Source organism: Pteropus vampyrus, unplaced genomic scaffold (assembly GCF_000151845.1).
Source record: "Pteropus vampyrus isolate Shadow unplaced genomic scaffold, Pvam_2.0 Scaffold218, whole genome shotgun sequence".
NCBI classification, from domain to species: Eukaryota; Metazoa; Chordata; class Mammalia; order Chiroptera; family Pteropodidae; genus Pteropus; species Pteropus vampyrus.
In genome coordinates, this window is record NW_011888999.1 from 817,332 (window position 1) to 825,542 (window position 8,211).

The 8,211-nt window shown below is 33.0% G+C and overlaps 1 pseudogene; it reads left to right on the forward strand.

Annotated features, from left to right (window-relative positions):
• The first annotated feature begins 828 nt into the window (after positions 1-828).
• Positions 829-947, forward strand: LOC111747343 (annotated as a pseudogene).
• The last annotated feature ends 7,264 nt before the right edge of the window (positions 948-8,211 follow it).

The following is an 8,211-nucleotide window of genomic DNA, read 5'->3' on the forward strand; positions in this document are numbered from 1 at the left end:
ATATGTATGTATTATAAACTTATGACGTTAAAACTTAGCCAAACCATTTGTTTGCTATGAAACTCGATTAAGCTATTTAATATTTTAGAGCCTCAATTATCACTTTTAAAATGGCAATAATACCCATGTTACAGGATCTGTGTATTACATGAAATAAGACAAAAATCACCCATTGAGAATTCCAAAGCACAGAGATTTTGTTTTATGCGATAAAGTTAACTGCTACTATTATTATCTGACAAGAAACAAAGTAGCTTGTTGAGTTGGGTCCATGAAATGACTCTCTCTGAGAGCAGAAGGAAGAGGTTATATCCTTTTATGGTATAAATTGATATGGTAATTTAGTTACAGAATGGTAAAGGTTATTTTCCTGGGAAGGGATTTCACTTTTCTATAACTAATAAACACTCTGGGAAAATTTATCAAACATTATCTTGGCATTTTTAATTGGAGAAGTAATTTTGTAATGTAGTTCACAATGCCACACATACACATTTCCCTCATCACACCACGGTACGTGTTGGTGGGTAGAGGATAGCAGAAAGGGTTCATCCCCTAAGTCTAGCCAGACGAGTTCCTTATCTTAGTAGCCAGATGCCTATTCAAACATTCCTGACTCCATTTCACCTGCATGTACTCTGAGGGAGAAGCCATGCTGATTAATCATCAAAATCCTGAACAATAGATATCTTTTCACTGCTTTCCTATTAAACTAAATATGAATCACAATTTGAAACATTCCAGAGGGAAATATCAACAGCTAGAAACCTGATAGAATTGTAAAAATCATGTGTATTGAGTTACAAATTTTGTAAATGCTAAGTCTAAGTCTACAGCCATGGTACCCTGAACAAGCCTAATCCCATCTGATCTTGGAAGCTAAGCAGGGTTGGGCCTGGTTAGTACTTGCATGGGAGACCACATAGGAAGACCAGGTGTTGTAGGAGTAAAAAATAAAATTAAAAAAAAAAGAGATTGTAAGCTGACAAGGTCCTTGCAATCTGTGAGGTCAAACAATGGTTGCCTTGCCTAAAAAAAAAAAAATAATAATAATGTTAATTCTACTTGTTTCTTCAAGTAGGAAGGTTAATGAAAATGACAGGAGATATCTTTTTAAAACTTAGTCCCATTGTGCATGAACAGTAGGTAGGTCCTCACTTAATGTCATTGATAGGTTCTTGGAGCTGCAATTAAATGATGTATATTGAAACCAATTTTACCACAAGCTAATTGATATCAACAAGAGTTGAATTCCTACAGCATCTCATCAATGTTATAATGAAATGACATTGAACAAAACAACATTATTCAAAGATCTGCTGTACTCTATACCACTTCCCAGATCCTTCTCTATTTTATGCCTGTGTGAAATCTAGATTCAGATCTACTGCTGTCTAGTCCTTCTACTGTGGACACCACCTGGGAATCTATTCCAGAGTGGGAATAAAAATAAAAAATAATAAGGACATATGAAGAATTAGGAAGATTTATTTTCTACAGTGGTTCAAAATGTGGTTCTGAGGCCAGCAACATCAACATATTCTGAAACTTATTAGAAATGGAAATTACCAGGCTCCACCACAGACCTGCTAACTCAAACTCTGAAGATGGAATCCAGTGATCAGTGTTTTAACAAGTCTACCAGGTTATTTTGAATGCTTAAAGTTTGACAACTATGTGTAGTGGATCCAGGTGAGAAAAAATTTAAAAACAAAACAAACAAAAACCTTTATCTCTCAGAAATATGGATTTCAAGATTGATTCCATCAAACAAGAAGTAAAGACAGTAGGTGTCAATAATGGATGGTTGAAAGAACCCTACTTCTAGAATCAGAAAAAAAAATAGAATTAAAACATGACTTTAACCCTGTCTGATTTTTCTCAACCTTTTTCTGATTTTGATCTCACTGTCTGTGAAATAGAGATAATAATATCTCCTTCATTACATATTAAATCAAATACCTAAAAGATCTAGTATAGCACTGGGTACACAATATTTACTTAATTTATTTTAGTGTTTGCCAAAGATACGGAAAGTAACTTCAACTCAAGAGCAGTACAGACTGCCTGTTTCAGCGGTAGATAGAAGTTTGTGAAAAATGAAGATGGTAAAATAAAAGTAGCAAAAAGATAGGCATTGATGAGTTTGCTGAATCATTATCACTTAGGCTGTTTTTTCACACACTGTAGTGGAGAAACAGTAATAGGAATATCTGTGCAGGGAAGACTAGTCATTCATTTGACTGAAATTAGGGCTTCATTCATTTTCCATTACTGGATATGTGACCTTAGGGAAATCACTTAACCTCCAGGGTCTTGTTTTTTTCATCTTTATTATTAAAAAGGTGGTCATAAAATCAAATACCTTGTAGGATTGTGGTCAGAATAAAATAAATTAATACACATAAAAAATTAGATAAGAATCCAAACAGCATAGGCCCTTAATAAATGTAGGTTATGGGCATCTCCTGCCACATAGGCAGAATTCACTTCAAAGGCTTTTCTTGACTTCCCACCATCTGTGTGATTGAGTCCAGAACATTATCCTTGCAGACCTCTAGAATGGTATTTCTCAGTCTTTAATATGAACAGGATCACTTGGGTGTTCTGAAAATGCAAATTCCAATTCAGTAAATCTAGGTAGGGGGTTTTGCATTTCTAACAAATGCAATGATGCCAGTGATGCTTGTCCACGAACGACAATTTCAATGCAAAACTACAATCTTATTTCAACTTTAGAATGTAGTCCATTATAAGTTCTTTAAAATATGGTATGGAAAAGAATGACTAATTTTGCTCACTTGGAGATCAAGCAAGCTTTTAAATAAGTATTGCTTATAAGAAAAGACAAGCTATAAGACCAGAGAAAATGTAAGAGTATTCTGTGTTATGACTTTGATGTCAAGGACACAGAGTTTAAATTTGATCTAGACAGCGGCAGGAGACCAGAGCAATGATTGAGAAGCAGAATTGATAGAGTTTCAGGGCAGAGAAGAAGGCTTTTACTAACTGCTGTGCTGGGAGCTCCACCACAGAGATGGGGGAAATATAATTCATGGGCATGGAATTATAGTAGCAGGAAGCAATTTTTACAGATTTCTACACATCTTATATTAAATTGTGGTAGAACATTATTGCAAAACATGTTGTTTGGGCAGAATTCAATTTATTTTATTATTACATTTTACTTTAATTTTAGGAATAGTATTTATCTCATAGAGTTATAAAAGATGAAATGAATTAATAAACATAGAGGATATAAAGTGTTTAGACTAGCACAGTACCTGACGTACAGTATTGTTAGTTAATATTAGCTATTATTACTACTGAAAGATATTGTCTTAGAGGAAATGTTTATTATAAGAAAAAATAAAACAGAAATTCTATGTGTCATGTATTTTCAAACTTACAGAAACTTTAATAAATAAAAAAGGTAAAACACATTGTTCAAAGCCATATAATTTGTATGGACATAGCTGTATTAGAACTCAATCTGTCTAGACCCAAAGGTCTAATTTTTCCACAATCACATGCTTAATGTTTAAGGTAAATAGCTAATCATTAGTTTTTTCCATCTATAAAATGAATGCAAAATATTTTAGAAACCAGGTTATCATTTAGGTGATCAAGGTATAACTGCATATTGAAAAATTTATAGATATAAATTATGATCAAGTTAGCAGATCATTTACACCTATCTTCAGCTACGCACCTATTCTCAACAACTGCAATAAGTAGTTGTTTTTAAATTAATTTTACTACTTATTATATTAACATCAATAAGCTAAAAAGAGGAAAAACACATTTATTAACGCTTGAATTTTCAACTCACACAACAATTATTCTAAGAATAAAGCCACCGCAAACAGTACACTTTAGGCATATTAGTCTTTCAATTTCTTCAAGATGCCATATGAGTCTCAACTTAGGATCTCTTTAAACATTTCCTTGGCTGAAAGACTTTATCCCTGGGTCTTGACTTGGCTAACTCCTTTTTATCATTTAGATGTCAGATAAAATGTTGTCTCTTCAGAGAGAACTTCCTGACCATTAATCTTAATTATCTCTCTCTCTATACCCACCTCTACACGTTCAGTAACTCTGTATCATGTACACCATTTTAATCTTTTGGAATACTCATCACTATCTAAAGTCTTGACAATATGTTTTTCTTTGATTAGTGGACATTTCTTTTCAAGGAGAGCGTAAGAGTGTAAGCATCTTGAGATCAAGAACTTCCCTTCCCTGCTGAGTTTGGGCTGCAGTCTCTGCACCTGCATCTAGCACAGAGTAGACACCTAATAATTATCTCTTTAATAAGTAAATAAATAAGATATAGTCCCTGTCATCATGAACCTTGAAACACGAAAATATTAACAACTCGTAGATACACTTAGAATAGTTTTAAAAAGTTATTCTTCGTCAGGGTAGAAAAGGCCCTTAATCCAAAATTAGCATCAGTTAGACCTATATTTTATAGTACTTTTAGATTTGCAGTGATATTTCTACTATATAGCTTTTGGCATTGTGAAAATAAGTAAAGAAACCTCATTTAAAGTCAGAGTCAGGAAGCCCTGAAGTGAGACTTTTCATGCACTACTCCTCACCTCATCTTGCAGACTCCAAAAGGAAGAAGCATACTCTTAGATGTCTGGAAAGGAAGAAGCTTATTTTACCACTTCAGAGGAGGAAGGAAAACTTTCTCCTTGCCCACCAACAGATCCAGCCAATGAGAAACCTCCATAACTCAGCCAATGGGAAGCCACTACACTTTGAACTCCCAGTTGATGGATATTTAGTTTATAACAGCTCCTCCTAACTATCCTTTTTCCCTATAAAGTAACAGTTTCTCTCCTTTGTTCTTCAGGCTCGCCTATGGTTTGTCATAACTAGCCTATCCTGAATTGCAATTCTATGTTCTTTCTGAACCAACCCATTTTGTTTGTAAAATAAGTGGCTGTTTTTATTTTATCTTATTTTGACAGCATGTAAGAAAAAAGTGAGGAAAAGACCTATAATTAATGGCTGTGAGCAAGTCAACATGCATAGATTTTGCTGAGTGTAAGTCCATAATTCTGAACACAGAAATTCCATGTTTAATGCCATACACCCTTCTTAGTAACAAGTGAACTTGGGCGTAATGTTAGAGCAGTAATTTATCACTTAAGTAGTGAGTGAAATAGAATCAATATTAAACTAAATACAATAAATATGCATTTTTTTTAATTTTATTATATATTAAGCAATACCACTATATATAAACTTTAGTTAATAGGATTTCTAAATGCTGTAATCAAACTATTTGTCATATGCATAGACCTAATGGTTTTTCTAAGTTATCAGAAAAAGAGAGGTATTTGTTAGGAATAGAAAAGTGACTTATTGGAGAAAAAAATTCAGTTTGGTATTGCTATGGTCCTATATATACTACAGTTATAGTTCCTGAACCTTATATCTAGGAAATACTCAAGGTAAAGTCAAAGGATATATAGCATTTTCAGTTTTCTTTGTGAAAGGGAAAAAAATATCTTATCAGAAGTTTAATTCTTAGCACTGCCTTTTTCACACCAAAGTATTTCATTTTTTGAGAGCAATGAAATTGTATCATGCTATATATATATAAGAATAAACTGTGAAAACACAATCTGCAGAGGTGAAGTAGTATAAAAATGGTCTTTCTATAAATTTTCTGTGATTTAAAGTAAAGATGTTAAAGCAGGCTTAATTTTAATACCTATAGCATACACATACTAAGCAATTAATAACTGCCCATGAAATTAATAGTTTTTAGTGTTTTAGTGTTCATTTTTAATTTTCATATTTATTTTTGATATTAAAATCTAAATCACCTCTTTTCTTCTTGTGCTCCTTCAGAATGTTTCTTTGGGTTGATGATTCTGACTTTCCTATTAGGTCCTTTATCTTATGCTCTTGTTTTCTTTGTTAGTTATCAGTAAAGAAATGTAGTGTTCTATGTAATATCCACCTCAGTTTCCAAACATCTGCTGGATCCCAATTTTGTTCAGATAAAGATTTTGTACAAGGTTCTAGGAGGGTACTGAAATGAACAAAATATGGTCCTATGCTACGAAAGACATACACATTGCTATGAGAATAATGTAAAGAGATAAAAAGATAACTCACCCAAGAAGTAACATTTGGGATATGTTTTCAGAAGAGTGGGAGGAATTTTGACAGGTGAAGGGAGGGGTTTGGAGATAATGAATAATGACAAATCAGCTAAATTATAGAATACAGGCAGAAAAATTGATAATAAAATCAGGAATTTTTGAGAAAGTAATATAGGGATATGATGTGGAACACAAAGCTGAATTTCAAGTTTGTGGAAGTATAATAAATAAGAACTAAGATTTTTTTCTTCAAACAATGCCCATTAAATTTTGGAGCTGGGGAATTGCAGAATTAAATATTTTCTTGATATTATCTTCTATTCCTTTTCTTGTAAATCATTATTCTCTAAATTGCCTCATTATAATATTTCTTTCATCTTAGACATTCTTAATATATTTTGAATCCTTTCTCTTTTCATCACTACATACCAGTTTCCGAATGTCTTAACTGGATTTACAAAAATATCTCCTATAAACATTCTTTCTTACTTCCCATCCTTTCACTATGCCACAGTCAATAACATTTGTAAAATACAAACTTTCTATGTCACTTCCCTGCTTTGAGAATGTTCACAAGTTTCCCAATTTCCTTAAGACTCTTGAGCATGATTTATGAGCCCTCAAGTCTAACTCTTTATCCTCTCCAGTATTTATCTCTTCTGTATAGATCTCTCCATCACTCACTTCTAAGCTTTTGCCTATCCTCTTCTAAAATTAATTTTCCTCCCCCCACTCATCTTTAGATCTCAGTCCTCCAGGAAGCATTCTTCACTCTTTATGTTAAGCATCCCCTTCTCTGTGCCCCAGGTACCCTCTGTTTAACATACTGAATTACAACAGGTATTTACATGGTTATAAGCCCCACACAAAACTCTATACTATGTGAAGCTGTGCCATGATTATCTTGCTCATTCTTATACTTCCAGGCCTCAGTTCATTGCCTAGAAAATAGCAGGTACTGAACATATATGCAGGAGCTGAATGCACAGAGAAAACAATGAGTGATGTGTAAACTTAATGAATGAGAAAAGAATAAAAGAAAAGAAAGATAAGCTTTTCTAACTAATTTCTGTGTTACTCAAGTTAAAATTTTTAGATATTGTAAATTAAAGAAAAAAATAAATGAACAATAATCTTAATAATTACTATTTATTGAACTACAAACATCTGACAAATCAATGTATATAGTATTTTATCCTGCACTTAGTGTAACGCTTGGCACCAATCTATACATTTCTTAATTAACTAAATGTTATCCTCATAAAATCCCAGAAATGCAGTTATTATTATGTTTTCTCATTTTATACATAAGGAAAATAATAGTTAATGAAGAAAAGTAATTTCTCTAAGATCACACAGTAGCGCTACTTGATTCTAAACATTGAATTTTCAATTATGTCAAAGTTTTCTAAATTTTTAAAAAATATTAGAATCCTTCTTTTCTCTCCCACAATAAACCTTATATACGACTTCAATATCTGAGGCTTCTGAAAATGCACCAACTCTGGGATGGGACAATCTATTCCTACACACCCTTGTACAATTTGGTCCCAGAGTAATCTCTAGGGATGCTTACAAATTTATAGAGGGCATTTAGTACCTCACTGGCCCACTCCTTGCTCTCTGTATTATATGAGTAAGTTCTCATAGTAGCAATATTAAATATTTTGATACCTTGCTAGAATATTTGCAATCTAATGCAATATATTTGCCTTGGTCTAATAGGGTACCAAGTTATTAAATCAAAAAGTAGATATAAGGAGATTACTGGCTAAGAGCACTGCCCAGCACTTCTGAAGTTTAACATTTAATACTCTCTAGGCATAGGAAAGTTAGAATTTAGAAGTAGAAGTTAAAACCAGGTTGGTGGTCTCTAGAAGTTAATGATGTGGTAAAGTTGGGGCTCTGCATCTAGTTACTAAATTAGCACTATGCAGAGGTAGATTACGGTTCTGAAATGAACTTACTTTCTTCCTACTCTAGGCTGCTTTTCCTACATGACAAGAGAAAAGTCTTAAGAAACTGATAGATCTAAATTCATAACTTAATCTTGATACCCCCAAAAAGTAGTCTAAGAGCT